Raw genomic sequence first — 22297 nt, 5'->3', positions numbered from 1 at the left:
ATGTTGGACAAAGAGAGAACAGAAGTGGTGCAGGACATGATGTCCATGAGGGAGGAGGAAAGAAGACAGAAAGCAAAAATCTATAGGAAGAGTGGAATAAGAATTGATAGAGACTGACCATTAGTGGGAGAAAGAGAGAGAATCCAGGAAAACGACAAGTGAGAGGAAAAGTACAAATCATAAAAAAAATTAAAATGTAAGAGTACACAACCAAACGGCAAAGCACCTTTCATACATCACAGTCCTCAAAAACTGATGCATGAAACACACCGGGTTTCAAATATGGTAAAGATGCTAGAGAAGAGGGAAAAAATATTAAGACAAAAACCAAAAAAACTCAGTGGAAAATTGAACAACTGTCTGCAACAGCACTCAAAGGTTTCTCGGTCCTGTCTCTGACTCTTCATGGGATTGCCAGGCCCAGATTGGCCCACCAAGACCCAGTCACTATCTCACGGATCTGAGTTTTATTGGTCACATTGCAGTCCGAAGATCTCAATGCCCTTTCAATTTGCAGAGAGATCACCAGGGATATGCTCACACAGAGGTGCGACTCTAAAAAGAAGCTGCAAGATGGCGGTCACCAGCACTCCCAATAGGAAGACTCTAGGAACAGGCAACTCCACAGGCACACTGACACTCGACCTCCAGGTCCCAGCTGGTATCCCCAAACAGAGGCGGCTGCACCCCAAGGTGGCAGTGGAGGCAAACCAGCTGGTCCATCTCCCAAGATGGAAGTGGCAGTGCTCAACCAAACCTGCAGGCACTCTGGTGGTGGACCTCTGGGCGGCGGCAGCAGTGGTAGTGGGGGTGGGTCAGCAGCAGCTGGCAGCAGGTCCTTGGCAGTGGCACCAGTTGGAACTGGATGGGGGAAGCAGGACCTGTGGCAGCCGCCCCAGAGAAAAGACCTCTGTGCAAGGCAGTGGCGTCTGCCTTAAGTACATATTTATTGAGGTTTCAAGAATGCAAATAGTTATGTAATTCAAACCCCTGGAAAGTTCCCTCTTGCACTTTCTCAGTCAGTTCCTGCTCCCACTTCCCAGAGGCAACCACTGTTCTTATTTTTCCACCATACGTTAGTTTTGTCTGTATCAGGAGTTCATAAAAAATTGAATCATTGAATCATACAGAACACACGCATTTAAGACTTTTTTTCACTGAACATACTGTCAGCAAGATTTAAATGTTGAAGGAATGCTATTGCACATATCAGGACTTCGTTCCTTCTTAATTCTACCCTAAATGAATAGTATAGTCTCCCTCAGATCCAAGGGGACTAGTATCTGGACCCCCACAGATACCAAAGTCGGCCGATGCTCAAGACCCTCATAAAAAATCCTGCAGCATTTGCATGAAACCTATGTACTTCAGACCATCTCTAGATTACTAATAATAACTAATGAGGGCTGGGGATGTGGCTCAAGCAGTATCGCGTTCGCCTGGCATGTGTGCGGCCCGGGTTTGATCCTCAGCACCACATACAAACAAAGATGTTGTGTCCGCCAAAAACTAAAAAATAAATATTAAAAAAAATTATCTCTCTCTCTCTCTCTCTCTCTCTCTCTCTCTCCTTTAAAAAAAATAACTAATGCAATGTAAATGCTATATACATAGTTTTTATATTGTATAGTTTCAGGAATAATGACAAGGAAAACTGTACTTGTTCAATACAATGCAAATAGTTTTTTCTAAATATTTTTGATCCGGGATCAAAATCAGAATTCTTGAATGCAAAAACTGCATATTGATGGAGGGCCAACCATATCTCATTGTACGGACACACTACACTTCCCTTGATAAGCTCTTGGGTTTCTTCCAGCATTTGGCTATTAAGATTAATAATGTGTTTGCCTCTGTATTTTACTGATGAGGAAAGCCAGGCTCATGGAGAATCAGTGATTTGTTGAAGGTCAAATAGTTAGTGAAGGGCAGAACCAAAATTCAAATCCAGTCATATCTGCCTAAATGCTTCCTGGTCACCATGAGGTAAGCAGCTTCCTCTGCCATGATATGCTGTGCTGTGCTGCCACAGGCCCAGAGTGACAGGGCCACGCAATCATAGACTGAAACCTCTGCAATCATGAGCCAAAATAAACCTTTCTTCATGATAAGCCACTTTTTCCGAAGTAGTTTCTAACAGTGACAAAAAAAAAAAAAAAAAAAAAAACTAACACAAGCGAGAACATCTGGATGACTCTGCAAGGGATCTTCTTGTCTTCCCAAACCTTCTTTTCTAGTTGGTGAGAAAAGAGATGAGAAGGGGATCTTCCTGGACATTCATGTGTATTCCCTCACCCTACATCTGCCTTTGTAGGTTAGTGGGGTATTTAGCCATGTTTCCATGTCCCTCTCTTATTCTTATACCCTTTGCATTGTGCTCCTGGATATCACACCTGATGGCCCATCCTTTATGTGTCTGTCGGAGGAAGAACAGAAAGGCTCAGCTATGTGGGTGTAAGTCACAGAGATTCTGGAGTCCTTGAACTTCTGGGTGTGGGATCCTTACTCAAGGAGATTGTGGGAAGATACCCCTTTTGCAGAGCACCAATGATATGAAATCTGGGCTGATCCCCAAACACTCTCTTGACAGTTTACACAAATGTCTTCATATTGGCAATGCGTTCTTAGAAGCACATGGTTACTCATTCATTCATTCATTCACTCATAGAGCATAACTGGGCACCATGAGTACAGATGTGATATAAGCAGACCTGGCCCTGCCACCCAGCAACTTCTAGTCTAGAGGAAGAGGACATGAGTCGTGTCAAGGTCACTCACAGGGGAGTACAGCTTCTGGAGCAGAACCCAGGAAGGGTGCTTGCTTAGTGATGCCTAAATTGAAACTTGAAGACTGAACAGAATTATCCAGACAGTGGAGAAAATGGAGCAAGACAGTCCCAGTCAGAGGGAGTCCCAAGGGCAGGGGTCATTTGAAGACCAAAGAGAAGTGGGGTTTGGGAAGAGTGTGGAGTGTGAGGGAGGGAGATGAGGGCAGTCCTATCTGGAGAGAGCCCAGCTGCAGGAAGGAGACGGCCATATTCCTTCTGAGGGTGACAGAGGTCCTGGGGCAGGAACTGAAGGGCTGTTTCTGTAACTGACTGGGAGGTTCCACTCAGTGAGGGGACACAGCCACAGCTGGCTGGCATTCAGCTGGCCTGGCAGCCTGGACTCCCAGTGGGCCCTGGCAGGCACCTGTCCAGCCTGGCTGGCTCCCGGTGCTGGCTTGCTCCCCTGGAGAGCCAGCCTGAGAGGCAGAAGCTGTTTGAATTGTTTCCTCATCCAGGGGCGTCTGAGCCCAGAGCCAGACCTGACCTCAGAGCCTGCAATGCAGAAACAAGTAGAACTCTAAGAGATTCTGACTGCACTGACATCTGATGACTTTGAGGGGGTTTGCCAGAGGCAGTGTCCCCGTGACCCAGCATGACACAGTGTTCCCTCCCTGGAACATAATGTTCCTTTAGACTTTTGATGATGACTGAGGACTGAGGGGGATACCAGTTCAGCTCGACTCTGCTAGGACCACTGCCTAGCCCTCCCTTGTGCCCTACCCCACACCCACAGCCCTGTTCATCCCAGAAGGTGAGCTTGGCACAAGCACTTGGAGGGCAAGTGGCTCTGCTTCTGTGAGCAGCAAATGATCCTTTCCTGGGCCAGGCAGTCAGGGCTATAAAGAGCAGAGTGCTGGGGCCAGGGGGATCCCAGGTTTCACCTCGCTACTCCAATGTCACTCAGTCACCATGCTCACATGCTGGAACATGCTGTTACTTGCTGGTATTTTTCTTTATATCTATTCACTTAGAATGAAATACACTGATTTTAAAGGAAATCATTTTATTATTCTATAATGAAAAAAATTTCACCTTCAATAAATGAAAGGTAAAAATAAATGACTAATTATTAAAATGAGGTTGCTTGAATACCACATAAAACCATCCCACGTTCCACTAGAGGGTAGATGTACCCAGCTTTGGGTTTTTGTGTGGATCCAAGAGCATTTGGGTGAAGCCTCTGGCATAGCCAGGGGTAAGGACCCCAGGCTCCCATCATGCAACTGACCTGAAGATACAGGTGTTCACAGGTGTGGGGCAGGGTGAGGTCCCCTAAAGAGGAAGTGGTCAGCTGGTGGGAACATCTGCTCAGGTAAGGCCTCTTGGATACACAGGACAGTGGAGGTGATGCAGGAGCTGAGGCAGGGGCTGGTGGCCCCAGTGCTAGCAAGGGGCCAGAAGATATTTGGAGAGGCTGGTACAAGGGAATGGGAGACCTGTGTCCTGGGGTGTTCCCTTTATCTCAGGGAATGAGAAGTTTCAGAAGGGTTCAGCTTTTGGAAGGATTATTTTGAGGAGAGATTGGTAACAGAGGAGGCAGTCACCAGGCTCCAGACTGGAATGAGGGGCAAGAGGGGAGTGGATAGGCCCAGGTCCTGCACAGTGAGCGGCTGGGGAGAGACTAAATTGGATTTTCTGGCTCCCACCCAAGCTCCAGGGTTGTAAGAGTCCAGTCAAGGTAGCAGAGATGGGGAAGGAAGAGTGGCAAGGAACCTCTGAAGAGGGCAGTTCCTGTAGGAACAATTTACCTTGTAGTGTCAGAAAATACACAAACCCCACCTCATTCTCACCACACACAATGGCAATCCACGATTCCTCCTCCTGTGGCCATTTGTGCTATGGGCTGCTCCCCACCTATTCCCATTCCTTGTCCCTCCCCACTTTCCCAGCCCATTGGTTCGATGCTCAGGGGTCAGCTCAGGCTGTCTGCTCCTCACACACTCTCTGGGTCATCTTGTCTTCACCTGGCTGAGCTTTGCCTGCTTGTGACAATCTCTAAGGGCTAAGTGGCTCCACTTCTGTGAGCAGCAAATAAACGGTGCAGATGGAGATGATGCCAATCTTCACATCCAACCCAGCCTTGCTGCTGTGTTTCACACCCATCGCCTCGTCTGTGTGTTCACTTCCAAGTCCTGCAGGTTCTTCAAACTCAGTGTGAAGCACTATCTCCTCCTCTGACACCCAAGACCCATTTCTCCAAAGTATGGTGACTGATGCCCATCACCCACCTGCTTAAGCTGTGCACTAGGAAAAAACTCCTGATCCCTCCCTCTTGCTCCCCCAGGTACATCAGTGCTGCCTCTGGTTATCCTTCTAGTCCAGCCCCTCCCTCACCCACCTGCTTCAGGCCACATGCTTCTGAACACACCTTTTCTTTAGTCCCCCTTCTGCAGCTAGAAGGATTAGCCTCTAGGCCTCTCTACTGCCCTGAAGAGGCAAGGTCTTTGCAGTCCACAGTAGGCTTGAAGTCCCTGTCTGAGACAAGTGCTTCCCCTCCCCTGGCACCTGTTGTATAGCTGCATTTGCCCAAGGCTTGTCTTTTCCTTCTCATCCTAAGTGTCCCGAGGCCTGTCTGGGTCACTCTTGTTCAACCTGAATCCCCTAGGTCTTGCACAATGCCTGGCACAAAGGTGGGCACTCTATAAATATAATCACGTAGATAGATGGCCTGGGAGGGCTGGTCAGAGATAATTCAGTCCTTGACACCATTGCCCATGCTCCTGAGCCAGGCCTGTATTGTTTTCCTTTTTCTTGGAGTTCTTGGGGACCCAGCTTGAACCACAGCCTTTTGAAGAAAGAAGCGTAGCCCAAGTCTTACCAATTTATAAGGGATTTTAAAAAATCACTATTAGGACATTTAATACTGACAAACAAGGGTCTGAAGTCAGGCAAATGTGAATTCAAGTACAACAGCACAACCCTGATCTAGTCTCAGGACCTTCAGTGACATCAGTGGATCATTGCATGTGGGACTGTTGAAGAGCCTGCAGTGCCCCGGAGAGTCAGCCTGGGATATAACTTCTTCCTCTCAATTTCTCTTCCTTGGCCCATTGCAGATATGGTACTCTGCTCAGACCTTTAAAATACTGCAAATGCTTGCCTTAAAACAAGAAAGTGGGTTTATACAACCTCCAGGTCTTCTTGTTGACTGGCATCCATGTGGGATGCATTCCCTCCCTTCTACCCATCCCTGGGATCTACCATAGAAGGACACAGTCTGTGAGCCCTGTGGCTGGCCTCACCTTACTCCTGGCTGCCAGGTGAAGCCAGGATGGGGCAGAGGTGTTGCTCAGCAGATGTGTGACACTTTACATTCATTTCTCCATCATCATCCTCATCTCCCAGACCTGACAGCCTCCTCCCTGTTCCAGAGGTCTTCCAGAGGCTCAGAAATCATGTTCTGCCCCCATAATGCGCTGCATTATGCTCCTGGGACCTCTGTAGACAGTGAAGGAAGAAGCAGAGAATATCAGAGCCAGAGGGGATGATATGAGCCATCTGCTCACCCTTGACCTGTGGATGGGGAAACTGAGGCCCAGAGAGCTGAGCCAGGTTGGGGGTCATCTTCTTAACTCCCACACTTTGTATTTTTCTTGCTGACCCCCAGCTCCTTTCAGAAGCCCTGAACTGCCCTGATATGTAGGGTCAGCGAGAAGGGAAATCAGTAGACACAGACAGGCTGGACTCTATCTGACATCTGAGAAGCATGGCAGAAGAGGGCTGCGCCCCTCCCTCCAGCATCGCATCAGCATTCAGAGGCAGCCCTGACTTGTGGATGAGGCAAGGAGAGAGCAGGGGACTTGGCAGAGAACCAGCCTCCTTGCCCAGGTGGCGCATGAGTCATGAAGAATGAGCTGCTTCAGAGATCAGATGGGAATGGGGGCTGACCGGAATGCTGAGCAGGTGTGTCGGCAGAGGGGCAGCAGTGGGAGCCAAGGGTGCTTCTGTCCGCTAGATTAAGTCAGCCTGGGGGGGTCAGGGCTCTCTTCTCCTGCCAGATTCACCCTCTTCCCCACATAACCACCTCCCCTCCTTTTCTCCTCCAGGGTCCCCCTCTCCAGCTCTCCTCCCTCCTCCCATCCCCCATTCTCCCTCCCTTCCCCATACTGGACTGTCCAGGTAACATTGGATAGGGATTCCAGAGCCAGTGTTCTCTGTGGATTTTTATTATTCTGCTCTTCAGAATGGGTTTCTTCCTTTTTTGGGGGGGGAAGATCTGCTTCTTCCTTTGCCTGTATAAAATCTTGGGGTGCTATAGGCTGCCCCCTACTTTCCTAAGGGAGATGGGGGTTTCTCTGAATTCCTGTGCTGAGGCAGGGTTAGGGAAGAAAGGGGCAGTGGGGAGCCTTCTGGAGTTGAAGCTAATGGAAGGAGAGGAGCAGAAGAGGTCAGGGAAGGGGGAGGGAAGGGGTCAGGATGGGCTGGATCAGACCCTGGCCAGAAGGTGAATGTACAGAGAATGGAGTCACTTAGTAGTGCAGCTCCCAAAATGGTGGGGGTACTCTGTGCAAGTTGACTGACAGCTTGACAGAAGTCAGAATCCACTGGTAGTCAGAAGTCCAGGCTCCTGGCTCAGGGCTCAATCCAATCCTACCAGTTCTGGGCTCCCCAGGGCTGATACTATGACTGCAGATCCCCCTGGCTCTCTGTTTTTGAAACCATTCCATGGCTCTTTGCCCTGCCCAGGAGAGGGATAATGTGGCCAGTCTGTTTTTGCTGCCCATGGAAACCCTATATTACCTGGAGTTAGTTTGGGGCTCTTGCCTTCTCTGCTGAGAGACAGCAGGAATCCTCCAATGACAAACTCTATGCTAGGTGGGCCCAGTTTCTGCCCCTTTAGGACCCAGAAACAGTAACATTCAGCCTGACTTTGATGCCAGTTGTCTGGGTATTGCTAACACTGAGCACACGGCTGCTCAAGCAAAGTTAGAAGTTAGGAATCCTAAATCCAGGATTCAGCTAAAGATATCCAGCCTCATCCAACTTGCTTATTGGACAAGGGCAGGGGAAGGGGGACGGCAACCCTGAGAGGGAGAGACCAGCTTAGCGTTACACATTTTGTGAGAAACTCAAGCCTAGAAACAGGTCTCCTGGTTTTCCTGAATGATGCCCTTTGTCTGGTAAATAAAGAAATTGGAAAAATGGTGGAGACAGCAGTGCCTTGGGAGCCATTGAAGAGGTACAGAAAGACTCCAGGCTGAAGGTGGAAGGTGGGGGCAGCACTGACAAAGGCCGAGGGACAGTTCAGGCCATGGAGCAGATGCATAGTCTAAAGGAACATTGACTTTTCTGATATTATTATTTTAGTATTTATTTTTTAGGCCCATGAAATATTAACCTTATGTACCCTGGGGTGGTTGAATGAGTTGAAAGAGATAACCGACATGGAAGCTTGATAGGCTCTGCAAATGTTAGTCCTTATTAGCAGAGGCCTGTGTTTCTAGCACCTTGGCTTTATGGAGACTGATAAGATGACAGAGCTGGAAGGGATCCACAGAGACCACCCACTGTCTCTCAGTCAGTCTCCTGCCTCAACTCTTGGTGTGTCCTTTTTAAGAAAAAAAAAATGCAAAACTACGAATACAAATATTTATATGAATGAGAAATCACAACAAAATAACACATTTTTTAAAAAATATGACAACATAGACATCACACACAAAAAAAATCCCAGTAAACTAACAATATATTTTTTAAATGAATATGGATCATCTTCTGCCACTCATCTGTAGTACTTTAATCCTACACATGTTTGGGTTGTATATTCTTTGATCTCTTCATAGGATGATAATTTTGTATTATCATTTACTATAGAGAGAATAAAAAGATAAGTCTGTCTTTCCTGTAAGCATGGGGACCTTAATTTATTTAATTATTTATTTTTTATCGTTGGTAGTTTGAAATCATTTCTTTCAGCTTCTTTAGTGCTGCTGATACCATGTCTGAGCTGTCCTCTGTTCGGTGGTCAAGCTCCTGGTTGGGGCCTTCCCTCCCTTCCATGGTATGGAGAGCAGAGGAATCCCCCAGTCATCAACGGATCCTACAATGTCAGCAAAATCCAAGCCTGGGAAACATCTCTTGCCAAAAGTCAAGGATGTTAACAGCCTTGATACTTGGCTCTGATGCTAACAGTTACCAGACATTCAAAGACAATGGGCTTCCTGGGTACAAGCAGGATAATAGCAGGATGTTCCTAGCACTGCAACCATAGGATAGCTGCAAAAATGTTTCTAGCTCTGTAACTTTTTAGTGCACAGAGAAGCCTCTTAATAACTCACAGGCCTTGAACAATTTATAATGCCCCTATTGTTTAACTTCCTGATTATGATGCCCTATATAATAAACTTGTGGAGCTAGTTCTGGGTCACTGTTCCTCCATCAGAATGCAGTGTCCCACGTGGCCCCAATTTACTTGAAAAAAATCTGTGTTTTTCTCCATCTCCTATCACCCCTACTGGAGATCCTTTGTTGATGCCATGCGGGTTGCAGCACTGTGGCTCATCAGCTGGCCCTCAGTGGCTGCTTCAGCTTGACCACATCCTGGCCCACCTGGGTCCCTGCCATTGCCCACCTCTGCTAGTCCAGTCCTGGGGTGAAGTCAGGGTAACCTGACTTCATGAGGCCTGGTCATTGTGGCTCTGAGTGGGAGGCTAAGACAGGTCCTGATCTGATCCTTCCTTTGGGAGTGAAGTGTGTGCAGCCCTGGTGAGTGAGGTCCTCCAGAAGCCTATGAGTGCCCATCCATTGGAGGTGGACCATGACCACAGTCCTAGGACCCTGATGGGGAATGGTGTGTGACCTCAGCTGGGACAGAGCACCCTATTAATGGTTACCGAGGTCTCCTAGCCACACCCTGAAGAGAACACATGGGTGTGGGGCCATGATATGTGGGTGCTGTGTTCTCATAGTCACCCTCACTCTGATCCCCAGCAAGCATTCCCCAGAGGGATCCTGGGATGCTCTGTAAAATAGGAGGATCCTGTAGTGTCCTAGTTTGTTTTGGTGATTATAATAAAATACCATAGACTGGGTTATAAACAACCAATATTTACTTCTCACTCTGAGAGTCTCAGATCAGGATGCCAGTGTGGTGGGGTTCTGGTGAGGGTGCTCTTCCACAACGCGGATAGCTGACTTCCTGTGTCCCCACATGGTGGAAAGAAGGTGAGAGAGCTCTCTGGTCTCTTCCTACAAGTGCATCAATCTCATTCATGAGGGCCCCACCCTCATGATCTAATCACCTTGCAAAGGTCCACCTCTTAGCACATCATATTGAGGATTAAATGTCAACATGTAAATTTTGGGGTGGACACAGCATTCAGTCCATGGCATGTGGGAAACTATATTACCACTACCACTAAAAACTCTGAGCTGGGTGCCGTGGTGCACTCCTGTAGTCCCAGTGGCTTGGGAGACCGAGGCAGGCAGATTTCGAGTTCAAAGCCAGCCTCAGCAAAAGCAAAGCACTAAGCAACTCAGTGAGACCCTGTCTCTAAATAAAATACAAAATAGGGCTGGGGGTGTGGCTCAGTGATCAAGTGCCCCTGAGTTCAATCCTGGTACCAAAAACAAACAAACAAACAAACAAAAAAACCTCTGAGAAATCCCTCAGTATGGAAATCAACTATTGGCATCCTAGAACTTTCCCCAAGTTTAACTTAGCACCCTTATTTCGCCTAACATCTATTACCAATCTGCATTTAGGGAAACACTGCCATGCAGACATTTTCTCAGATAAAAGTGAGGGTGATGATTGTCCAAGACCCTCAGAAAGAACTCCCCAGGAGACCTCATGATTTGGTTCCCTCAACAGGAAATAGATCCAGATGAGGACATGTAGTAAGGGGTTAGGATGAGCTGTATACACACTTGACATGGGTTTAGGTGGCACTTAATTCCAGGTAACTTTTTCAACTTGGTTTAAGACAACCTAGCTGGTCCACACGAGATGCTTGGGTAAATTTGGTTGAGAGGACCAATTGTTGAGGTTAGGAGCACTTTTCTGAGTTTAGAAAATTGAAGATAATCTTCTAAATCACTAATAAAAACCAAACGGCTCCAAACACAGGGTAATACATACAGCTTCAGATTTACTCCTGAGATTGTGGATGAACCATCACTTAAAGGAAAAGAGGACAGTAACACCATGTCCCTGATATGCCCCTTTCAGTTCACAAGGTCAAGCCAAGCCCAAACTGTGAGAGCCAGCCCGGGCCAGAATGCCTAGATAAGCATTATCGAGAAGGAAGCTGACTTTCTCTTGTGTTCCGGGAACTAGGGCAAGCTAATGCTGTGTGTGGAAAGCTGCTTTCTTGCACGCATGCCAGGACAGCTGCTCCTCAGGATGCCGGTCATACAAGAAATGAAGCAAACTAAGCAAATTAATGATGTTTTGTAGCCTAACCTACAAAACCCCTCTTTCTGCCGTAGCTGGCACAGACTGTAGCACATGGAAAGAGAAGTGCTCCTTCAGGTGGCCGCCCCTGGACAAAACATTGCAAGGGAGAGGAGGAAGCTCTATCTTCTGGTGAAGCACTGTCGGCACCATGAGCAACAGAGGTGTACCTGTCCAGCGGTTGTCATCGGACTCTCCTGCAAAGCACCTGCTCAGCCCCTCTCTGCTGGACCTTCCCTGTAGCATTCTCCAATAAACCTTATGACTCACCTTCCATTTCTGGGTATCTTCTTGGTTTCTTGGTAATCTTCTCCTGCTGCCCTAGCACAACTGGGCTGTTGATATTACAACCAGGTGGCTGAGTTGGATCTGTCCACAGGGCAAGTGGGAAGGTATGGAAGATAAACCGTTACATGTCAACTTGTGGCTTTGGAGGCAAAAATGACCGCAGAAGTATTTACATGTGGCTAACTGGAGAGGAGCAGGGTAGAATTGGTGTAGAATCTGTGGAAAGCCACTTATGCAGATGGGAGACATAGATGATGTGACAGACACCCATCAGACACCATATGTTGTTATGATGTCAACTCCTCAGAATCTTGATGAAAATATTATTCAACTCTTGACTTCCCTTAAGAATAACGACAAGTACCCCTTTCAAACACTTGCTTCTGTGATCAACATTTGCATTAGGCACTTGATTTAATCTTCACAACAAACCTATAAAGTAGGAAGCATTCTCCCCATCTTCTGGATGAAGAAACCGAAGTTCAGAGAGGTTAAGTCACGAATACAAACTCAGACAGCTAGAGGAAGGTGGAGCTGGGATACAAATTCAGGTTTGCTCATTCCAAAGCCTGTGTTTTCTTCATTTCACTGCAAACTAAATGACAAAGGCTACTCTAGGGGTGACTCTATAGCATACGACTGTATAGTATCCTCTCTGAATCCAGAACTTACACCCATTGAGGAAGAAAAATTGAGCCCATTGGGATTCAGCTCACTCCTTAGGAATTCAGGATTTAGAGCTAAAGTTTTAAATATAGAGGACAGAACTCATGGGTCTATGGATTTGGATAAGAAACATTTGCATCTCATTTTCACTAACCTCTAATGGCATGTAGCATCTCTTTTGCTGACCATGTAGGCAGTAAACCACAATATAGCTGTCCCTGTGACTGACTCTGTCGTCCAAGAAACTACCAATTTTTTTTTTATTTCACGTGACAGGGTTTACAGACATCCCCAACATTATTTCTGCAACTGATCACCACCTTGCATTTATGGTAGTTGTTAGACCTACCATATTTAATGTTGCTCATTAAAAAAATAGCACCATTACATTATGTATTAGTTTTTAAAAGTGTTGTGATAACTGGCCTTCAGTATAATTCATTGGCTTGATTTTATTGTATGCATTTAAAAATATTCTTCTGAGAAAGATTCCCTCTATCTCACATGACTTCTTCCACTGCTGTAGCACTACTTGGCTGTGGAGGTCCAGTCTGAAAAAGGGTCTAGATGCCCCGACAAAGCATGAACAAAAGCCCAATCCAACTAGTATCATGTACTAGATGCAGGACATCAGGTAAGTCCCATAGGCACATGAAATGCCTCTCTTAAATCAGGGTTTCTTAACAGTGGCCCACTGTTGACACATGGGCTGCTTAATTCTTTGTTGGGATGTCAGAATGTGGGTGGGCCCTGTCCTGGTGGATGTTAGCAGTATCCTTGACTTCTACTTGCTAGATAGAACCAACCCCCAGTTGTGACATCCCAAAACATGTTGTCACATGTACCCAAGGTGGGGGGCAAGATAGTAGAGAACTGCTGTGCTAGATGCACAGTGTGACTTTAGAAGATTCTTTTGGCATTAACTGTGATAATGCCTCAATGCCTGATCAGTCAATCAAGGAGGCCTCTATCCTGTTTGTTAGGGCACCATATTTTAGTAAATTCAGTGTCAAGAGGGGCTGGCCTTACAGCTTGAGATGCCACAAGAAACTTCCCTCCAGGGTGTTAGCCCTTATAGTGGTGATTCCGACAGGGAGTCTGCGGGTGCCCAGCCTCGGTGAATTCATACTGGGATGGGAAAAGAGGGGTCCCATGGATGCCTGAGGGTGCTGTCTGACCTGAAAAATGGGTCTGGGGTCCAAATGGGCAGGAGCTATGGAAATGCCTAATCTAGGATCAGAGAATTCTCACTTCCTTTAAAGTCCAGAAGAACAAGATCGGCTGGACATCCTGATGCCCTGACATACGACACAGCACTGCTGCAGCTCCTAAAAGAAAGGGGCCTTTCTTTTTAAATTTTATTTGTTCTTCTTAGTTATACATGACAGTAGAATGTATTCTGACATATCATACATACATGAAAGGGGCCCTTTCTTTTTTTTTTAATTTTTATTGTTGGTTGTTCAAAACATTACATAGTTCTTGACATATCATATTTTATACATTTGATTCAAGTGGGTTATGAACTCCCATTTAAGGGGCCCTTTCTTGATTCTTTTTGGGGGGGGCTGGTGGAGGTACCAGGGATTGAACTCAGGGGCACTTGACCACTGAGCCACATCCCAATCCCTATTTTTGTATTTTATTTAGAGACAGGGTCTCACTGAGTTGCTTAACAACTCACCGTTGCTAAGGCTGGCTTTGAACTCGCAATCCTCCTGCCTCAGCCTCCTGAGCTGCTGGGATTACAGGTGTGCGTCACTGCACTGGGGCCCTTCTTGATTTCTTTGGAGGATAGAAAGGAAAATACCATCATGCATCACGTCATGACATTTTGGTCAAGGAAGGATCAGCTATACCATGGTGGTCCCAGAAGATATAATGGAGCTGAAGAATTCCTATTGCCAAGTGCTGTCATTACTTTTGTAATGTCATAGTGAAAATCACAAATTTGTGATGATGCTGGTGTAAACAGCCTATGAGCTGCAAGTTGCATAAAAGCATAACACATAATTATGTGTAGTACATAGTACTTGATAATGACAATACATGACTATGGTACTGGTTTATGTATTTACTATATTTTTTCTTCTTATTTTGGAGTGGACTCCTACTTAGAATAAAGGGTTTACTATAAAATTATATACCTTGTTGTATCGGCAGCTGCCTCACACATCTCATGTTACTGTGTCTCTCGGTGGCATCAAAAGGTCCTGTCTAATGGTGGCCCTGTGCCATCTAGGTCTGTGTGAGTGCACCCTGTGGTGTTGGCACAGTGACTCAATCACCTACCAGTGCATTTCTTAGAATTTATTGTCATCTCTAAGCAATGCATGTCTGTGACAGAATATTGAGAGCGGCTACTGGTTTGAGTATTTCCTCTGCACCACACCCCCTTCTGAGTGGCCTGTGACATCATTGTTTCATCATAGATGACTGTCTGTCATCATAAATCCTTATAACAAACAATGAAGTCAGAAAGATGTGAGTCTTGACACCCAACTCAAGTCTTCATACATGTACTGTAAGGGTCCGGCGAAACGTCTGAGGAAGAGACAAGAGACTGTCTTATGCAACAGCAGAAGGGAGGGTTTATTTGGAGACCAGCATGCTAGGGCCCAGAGCTCTCTATAGCAAAGAGAGATAGAGCCCTGAGAACAGCTTAAGCAGAGCTTATATACTTTCCTTGGAGAGGGCAGGGAGAGAAGTTACATTTTGTAGTTTGGCAGTTGGGGACAGCTCATTCTGGGAACAAGATTAGCAAACAGGGGCTGGGGATGTGGCTCAAGCGGTAGCGCGCTCGCCTGGCATGCGGGCGGCCCGGGTTCGATCCTCAGCACCACATACCAACAAAGATGTTGTGTCCGCTGAGAACTAAAAAAATAAATAAATATTAAAAAAAATTCTCTCTCTCCTCTCTCACTCTCTCTTTAAAAAAAAAAAGATTAGCAAACAGTTCTTAAGATTTCAACAGTGTTTTGTTAAGCATATAGAGAAACGGAGTGACAAGTACCTATTTTATTAACCTTTCAGTACTTTGTATAATGATGACCATCACATACCTTATATACAAACAGAGATATGAAAAATTGTGGTATATATGTGTATCAAAAATTATAAAGCAAAAAAAGTACATGTATAATGGCATAAATTGGCATGAACATACTTTATATACAGAGATATGAAAAATTGTGCTCTATATGTGTAATAAGAATTGTAATGCATTCCACTGTTGTTGTGCATTTTAAAAATAATAATAATAAATAAATAAGTGAAATAAAAAAGAAAGAAGTGAGTCTTAAAAGTCAATGATCTTGCCTGACTTTGCTTCTGTAAGTAACAGAGATGAAGTTTAAATCTAGGTCTGATTTCAGTACCCAAGAATTTAACCAGGAGGCAGCATTGCCTGGGTGCCCAGAAAACTCAAAGCTGATCTTGCTACATCAATATTAGGAACTATGGAGCAACATGAGGAACCATGGAGGCCAGAACACTTCAGAGAAACCAGAGTGCTTGCCTGAGACAATGTTTGACAAAAATGAAGTAGATGGTGGATTCTGTGACCTGTGGACTTGTAAATTCAGTGTGGATGTTAGATAAGCATCTGGTTCAATTATTAAACATATGGCTGTCAGCCTTTAGGTGCTGAAAGGGTGGTTGATAAAAATCACTCTAAGACAATAAGTGAATAAAGAACGGGTCATGTCAGACTAGCTTCATTCTTTATGATTCTGTGCTTCTGATGGCATGAGGGGTGCTCTTGCAGGGGACTCTGCAGATGGCTCTCCACAGGGTATCTGTCCACATTTATCACAACGTTTGTGAGGACAGGTTTAGAAATGTGAGCTGGATGACTGCAGGTTAGGCTGCTTTCTGGTGGGTCAAGACCTGTTCCCCAAAGATCTGTTGACTTAAAATGGGCTTAGAGGGAGTCTTGATGGCAACCTGGAGATGACTTAATGGTCAGAGTGGAAAATGTCACCATGAGATACCTGTGGAGGAGGGCAAAGAACCACCAACCAAGTGGACTCTAGCTATGTCTGGTATATGGAGGAAGGGAACCAGTATTGCAGAATTGCCTGGACTTAATAATGACAATAGCTAATACCGCTAAAAATGAACCTGTGTCAGGCATGGTTCTACTCCCTGGACATGAATGAGCTCCTTGAGTTCCTCCTGACAACATTATGAAGTTGATTTCATTATTTTCCATATTTCACAGTTGAGGAAACTGAAGCAGGTGGCTGGGAGCAGAGTCCCATTTAGCTCTAAGATTCTACCAGAAGGTAGGTAAAAAGTGGCTAATATGTGTACAAATAGAAGTTGATTACTGTGTGCTAAGTGGCTCAGCAGTCCCCTTCTCTGGGAGGCTTTACCTGATTCCCAGGTGGGCTTATTGGCCTCTCCCAGGGACTCACAAGGCTCCTAGTACATGTGTTGTATCTCCATGTGTTGATGGTTTCCTGTTGTGGGTGTCTGCCTACCCACTATAGGCTCATCTTATCCATCCGCAGCCCCTCAGCATCAAGCACCGTTGATAATCCATGGGCTTTCCTTATATGTTTATGAGGGAATTGGAAAGGATTTAAGGAGTTGTAAAGTATGAAAACACCTTGGAGCCATGGAGCCTGAGGGTTAACAAGTATGTACATGGCCTGCATGACAAAATTGCAACCCAAGGGAGGAAAGACATAGGAGGCTTATCATACCCAAGAATGTGATACTGGAGGAACCTGTGGAAAGTCTTTCCCTGAATCCTGGATGATCTAGAGAGGTGGGGACTGTGGTCAGAGACTCACCTGTCTCACATTTTTCTCCAGTCCCAGGAGCCAAGAAGTCTATGAAGGTAGAGTTTCAAGATCTGAAAACTGGACAGTTTTCCTTTTACTTTTAAATTACAGGAATGAAAAGACACGGGGGGAACTTGAATATAGTGGATTAGTAAGTGATCACAGTCAGTCTTAAAAGGCTTTATGGTATATGATTTCCGCTATGTAACTTTCTGGAAGAGGCAAGACCAAAGAGAAAGTAAAAAGGCCAGTAGTTTCTAGGATTGGGATGTGTGGGAAGACAGATGCATAGTTTGAGCACAGAGGATTTTTAGGGCAGTGAAATTATTCTGTGTGATACTATAAATGGTGTAGACACATATTATTATATACTTGTAAGAATCTACAGAATGAACACAAAGAGGCAACCCTGATGTGAACTTTAGAGTTTAGCTAATATTGTATCAAATGTTGTTTAATAAATTATAACAATTATACAACACTAATGTAAGATATTAATAATGGATATTCCCCCATACCCTCTCTCGGGGTGGGTATGGGAACTCTATTTTCTGAGCAATAGTTGTCTAAATCTAAAAATGCTCTAAAAAAATGAAGTTGCTGCATATGCACCAATAGGAATGAGTGAAGCCACCTCCTTACCCCCTGGGATAAATATAAAAACAGACTCTGCCAATATTATCATCCTATAACTTGTTTCCTTTCCATTTCCTCTCCCCACGAATACTCGGTAGGTGAGCGTGCTTCCTAGAATGGGAAATGCAACACAATTATAAAGAATTTGCGGGCTAAATCGATCTAATAGATTTCTTTGGGCTTTTAGCTGTTCTAAGTCATTACACTAAAATGGACTCCAGGAGGGTTACCATTAACACCTGTTTCTCCTGGCCACGGCCAAGTGAACCAGGGTTCACAGAAGTGCCACAGGAGACCAGAATTGCTTATGGTCTGGTGTCTCTTGTCTCCCATTCCTATCCAAATTGAGGGCACCTGCAGAATATCTGAAGTGTGGACCCCTTCCTAAGGGGCCAGTCCCAAGCAGCAGGTACCTCACGGGACAAGGATCAGGATGAGCATCAGATGGGTGTTGGTGGGGGTTAGAAGACAAACAGGAGAGGTCAATTGCTGAGAGAGATTGAGGGAAGGACTGAAGAGAATTTCTCCCCAGTCAAGAGTTGAAAGAGACCTTTTAGATCTTTTGCTCCTTTCTCTCACTTTACAGTTGAGGAAACCAGCGCCTGGGAGCACCTCCCACCCCCGTGTATTAGTCGGCTTTCTGTCACTATAACAAAATTACCTGACAAAAACAACTTAGAGAAGTAAAAGTTTATTTTGGCTCATGGTTTCATAGGATACAGTCCATGGTCAACCAGTTCTAAGGCAGAAACATTGTGGCAGAAGGGTGTGGTAGCTCATAACAGCTAGAAAGCAGGGAGAGAGAGAGAGAGGAGGGGGCCAGAGAGAAGACAAACCCTCCCAGGGCACTGCCAGTGATCTACTTCTTCCAACTTGTCCCCCTCCCCACAAGGAATGTATTCATCTATCAATTGATTAATCCACTGATGAAGTTAGAGTCCTCACGATACAATCATTGCCCCAAATCCCCTTGCTGCATTGGTACACTGGGTTTCTTGGCTTTTTTTTTTTTTTTTTTTGGTAGGGGGTGGGGGATTGGCACCACTGGGAATTGAACCCAGGGCCTGTTAGGCAAGTGCTCTGCCACTCAGCTAGACCCCCAGCCCAATCTTGCTGCACTGGGGACTATGTTTTCTACATGAGCCTTTAGAGGACATTCCAGATCCAAATCATTCATTAACACCCTGAGACCCTAAGTCCTAGGGTCACACTCAGTAAAACTGAATTGACTTGCAAAATAGTTCTCAAACCTGCTCACTCCTCCCCATCTCACCCTAGCAACTTTTCTTCTTCCCACTTTCAAAGGTTTCCTCTTTTCCCTAAGGGAAACCATTTACCTCCCTAGCTTGAACTCCTGGCCCTTTATTAACTGGCCCTCACTGACCTCTGCAGTTCCATCTCTCTGCCCCTCTGCCCAACCACCTCCACCCTTTTCCTTTTCTCCACCCCTAACCCCAATCCTAGGCTCTGAAAGTGCAGAACCAGTGTTCATCTCCCAAACCCAGTCTCCTCTCTTCACCCCTGGGACAGGGCATGCAATGTGCACCCCCGAACTCATCCAGCACCCGCCTACAGTGAGGCCTCCTGCAGCTCCCAGGTCATAGCTGCACGTTTCACAGTCCTTATTGCCTCCTAGACTGAAGAGCACAGACAACCTGGCATGGAATATGTGCTTATGAAATATTAATTGATGAAAACAGGGTCTATAAATACTTATCAGCTCCAAGCAGAAAATATTAGTCTCGATTCCCGCAGGCTCCATCCCATCTCCCTTGCCCAAACTCGATGCATCTGCTAGTGCTTAGGTTTCTTTTTCTAGTGGCCTTGGGTGACCAGCAGCTCAGTGTTCTGTGAGCTACCAAGTGGCTTGAAGCTCATGGACGAGGTATCAACACCACAGTGAGGTGGGTTTGTGGCTCCCATTTAGTTAGCTGGGCTACTCCTTTGGCCACTTAAAATAATGTATTGCAGGTACCCGGGGACTGGTTTCCTGCCCAGCGTGGGCTGCTTTACGTCCTGCTATGGCAGTTAAACCCCTTGTTGATGCGCACACTCTGCATTAAGTTTTATGATTTCAATACCACCGTGCTTGGTACTCACCCTCCCTGATAAGTGACTGTCACTCTCCAGGGCCCTATTTTACCTGCTAGAATAGGCATCTTGACTGTAGACTTTCCCAGTTATCACCTTGAAAATGTACAGGCATTAACTTTTATGCTTTAAATCCAAAATAGACAATAAAATTAGGGAAGCAGGTTAGTGATAATCTACAGGGTTGCCTGTGGAGATGAGTCCTTCAGGGTTCTTGAGGGAATTTCCGAGGCTGTCCCGCCTCCCTGAGCAGAACTTTGTGTAGCGTTCAGAGATGGGATGTGCTGGGAAGGCGGGCACATGCCTAATGGGTAAAGATTGAAAATTTCCATTTGCTCAAAATCTTAGCATACAGCAGCTAGGGATGGGCACTTAAGCAGGGGCTCCCAGGGGAACAGGTATAGTTCATTCCAGTCTGCTTCAGGCAACCCCAAGCAAGTTTTACTTGCAAACACCTTGGATCCTGAAGGGTTCAAGGCAGGTCAAAAGCACCTGGGTTTGCATGTGGCCATTAATCACTCACTTGACACCTTCCTCCCACTCACAAGGGGGACAATAATTGCCATGCATCAGATATCCACTGTGTACTGGGTACTTGACTTAACATTAGCCATCATCCTGCCCACAGTCCAGAGAGGAAGACAAAGGCAAACCATCTCCAAATTCTACATTTAGGATTTAAGGTCCAGGGAGGTCAATGCCTTGACCAAGTACACAGCCAGGTAGGGAAGGAGGCAGGTTTTGAAGTCAGGTGATGTCTGTCTCCTTCCTTCCAAAGCCCACTCTCTCACATGATGCTGTGCAGCCTCTGTGAGGAACAGCTAGAGGAAGGGGAACTGCATGCTGCTGGGCCTGGACTTGGGAGGAAGGAGTGGGAGTAGGCTGAGGTCCAGGAGCCTCCTCTGCATTTGACCCACCTGCACCTGCAGTGCGGCTCTGTACCAGGATCTCTGCAAGAACAGACAGCAGCCCTGTCTGCATGCCAGCTGCTGGGCCGGGTGAAATTAGGTGGGAAAGGACCTAAAGATTCCACACCAGCAAATCACAACCTTGTAATTAAAAAAAGCTACATGGAAATGAAGTGTGAAGATACCCATGACTTCTGATGTGCGCATAAGAAGGAGCGATTCAGCCAGAAAACACCTGCTCTGCTCTTCCTTGGAATGAACACTTGGGCGGACACCTTGGGCTGGCATGTCACAGCACCCTGGGCTTCTCAGCTGTGTGTCCCAGGCAGCCCTCCCCTGAGGCAGAGGGCATTTGTGTTTGGCATGGTTCTCTCACACAGTGCATGGCTAGGGCACCAAGTCACCATACAGCCAGATCTGTCTGCACTCAGAAGGTGGCAGGAGAAAGGTGATTCTGTTCCATTACACCCAGGGCCTCCGGGACTTTTAATAGAAATGAAAGCCAGGATCATGACATGCTTGGAATACCATGTGGATTCTTTCTTGCCACATATGCTCACAGTAGTGAGAACAACAGCACTGTAAATATTTGTAGCGGAATCTCTGGTGTGTCTACAGAGTACAGGGATGGCAGGGAATATCCTGGAGATTTGGTTGGGCATTGTCTGATGTTGCAATTAAGATGCTCTGCCTTCCCGCCAGCCTCTGTGCTTAGAACTATGTTGCCACGAATACCTTGAAGTCTCTGGCACTGTGGCATTTTTTTCCCCCGGGGCTAGGGTTGGCAAGACAATCCTGTGCTTGGTGGCTGTCCACTGCTGCTACGTTTTCTGGAAGAAGGCAAGGGAGGCCACAGAGATAGCCTTGCATGCCTCCTTCTGTGTGTCCCATGGAACATGGAACACTCACCTAGTGGTCTCAGAGACACAGCTACATGTAGGGGGCATGGGAGGGAGGACAGGTGTGAGAATAGAGAAGAGCCCAGCTCTGGCTCGTGGGTGGAGGCTGCCCACACAGGGCTCATTTCCCTTGTTCCCATCTGGCCCACACTATCAGGCCACGTGACGTCTAACACCTACCCGCCCTTGTGAATACCGGCTCCTTCAAATAAATGGGACCAGTGGTATGAAGCTGTGCCGGGGCAGGGTGAGGCTGTCACCCCATCTCTAATTGCCAGCACTGTAACCACGTGCTCAATGCCATTGTCACTGCTGATGGCACCTCCTCCAAGGGTGGGCTCTGCATTAGGTGATGGCTAGGCAAGCCCTTTCCAGGTGTCCTCTTGGTCAGCCTCAGTTCTTTTTTTTTTTAAATTTATTTTTTAGTGGTAGTTGGATACAATACCTTTATTTTATTTATTTATTTTTATGTGGTGCTGAGGATTGAACCCTTACCTTACGTGCAAGGTAAGCGCTCTATGCCTGAGCCACAACCCCAGACCAGCCTCCAGTTCTTAAGCCCACCTTTTCTTCCCATCACCCATGATCACTGCCACCGGCTTCCTGCCCACCCAACTCCACTCCACTATTAAAGTCACGCTTCAAACTGACATTTTCTTCTTAATTTTTAATCAGTCTGTGTCAAGAAAAAAATCAGGACCCGATCAAGCTTCCAGCCTTCACTGCTCTGTTGGCACAGCAATTTTATGGATCAGAGTTTTATTTATATTTGTCTAAAACCCAGAGGAGGAAAGGA

At 46.2% G+C, this 22297-nt stretch overlaps 1 protein-coding gene across 1 annotated transcript in view; it reads right to left on the bottom strand.

The window, feature by feature from the left end:
• TLR5 (toll like receptor 5) overlaps positions 1-13983 on the bottom strand; it is a 98378-nt gene extending 84395 nt beyond the window's left edge. Inside the window, exons 1-3 of the mRNA XM_081300531.1 lie at positions 13862-13983; positions 11494-11592; positions 6071-6266 (exon numbers count right to left, since the gene is read on the bottom strand). The gene's annotated coding sequence lies outside the window, so the exon portion shown is untranslated. The remainder of the gene's footprint in view (positions 1-6070; positions 6267-11493; positions 11593-13861) is intronic.
• Between the last annotated feature and the right edge of the window lie 8314 nt (positions 13984-22297).

Source organism: Spermophilus citellus (assembly GCF_964194105.1).
Source record: "Spermophilus citellus genome assembly, chromosome: 6".
Lineage (NCBI taxonomy): Eukaryota > Metazoa > Chordata > Mammalia > Rodentia > Sciuridae > Spermophilus > Spermophilus citellus.
The sequence above is the reverse complement of the archived record's forward strand: the minus strand, read 5'-3'. Positions and strand labels throughout refer to the sequence as shown.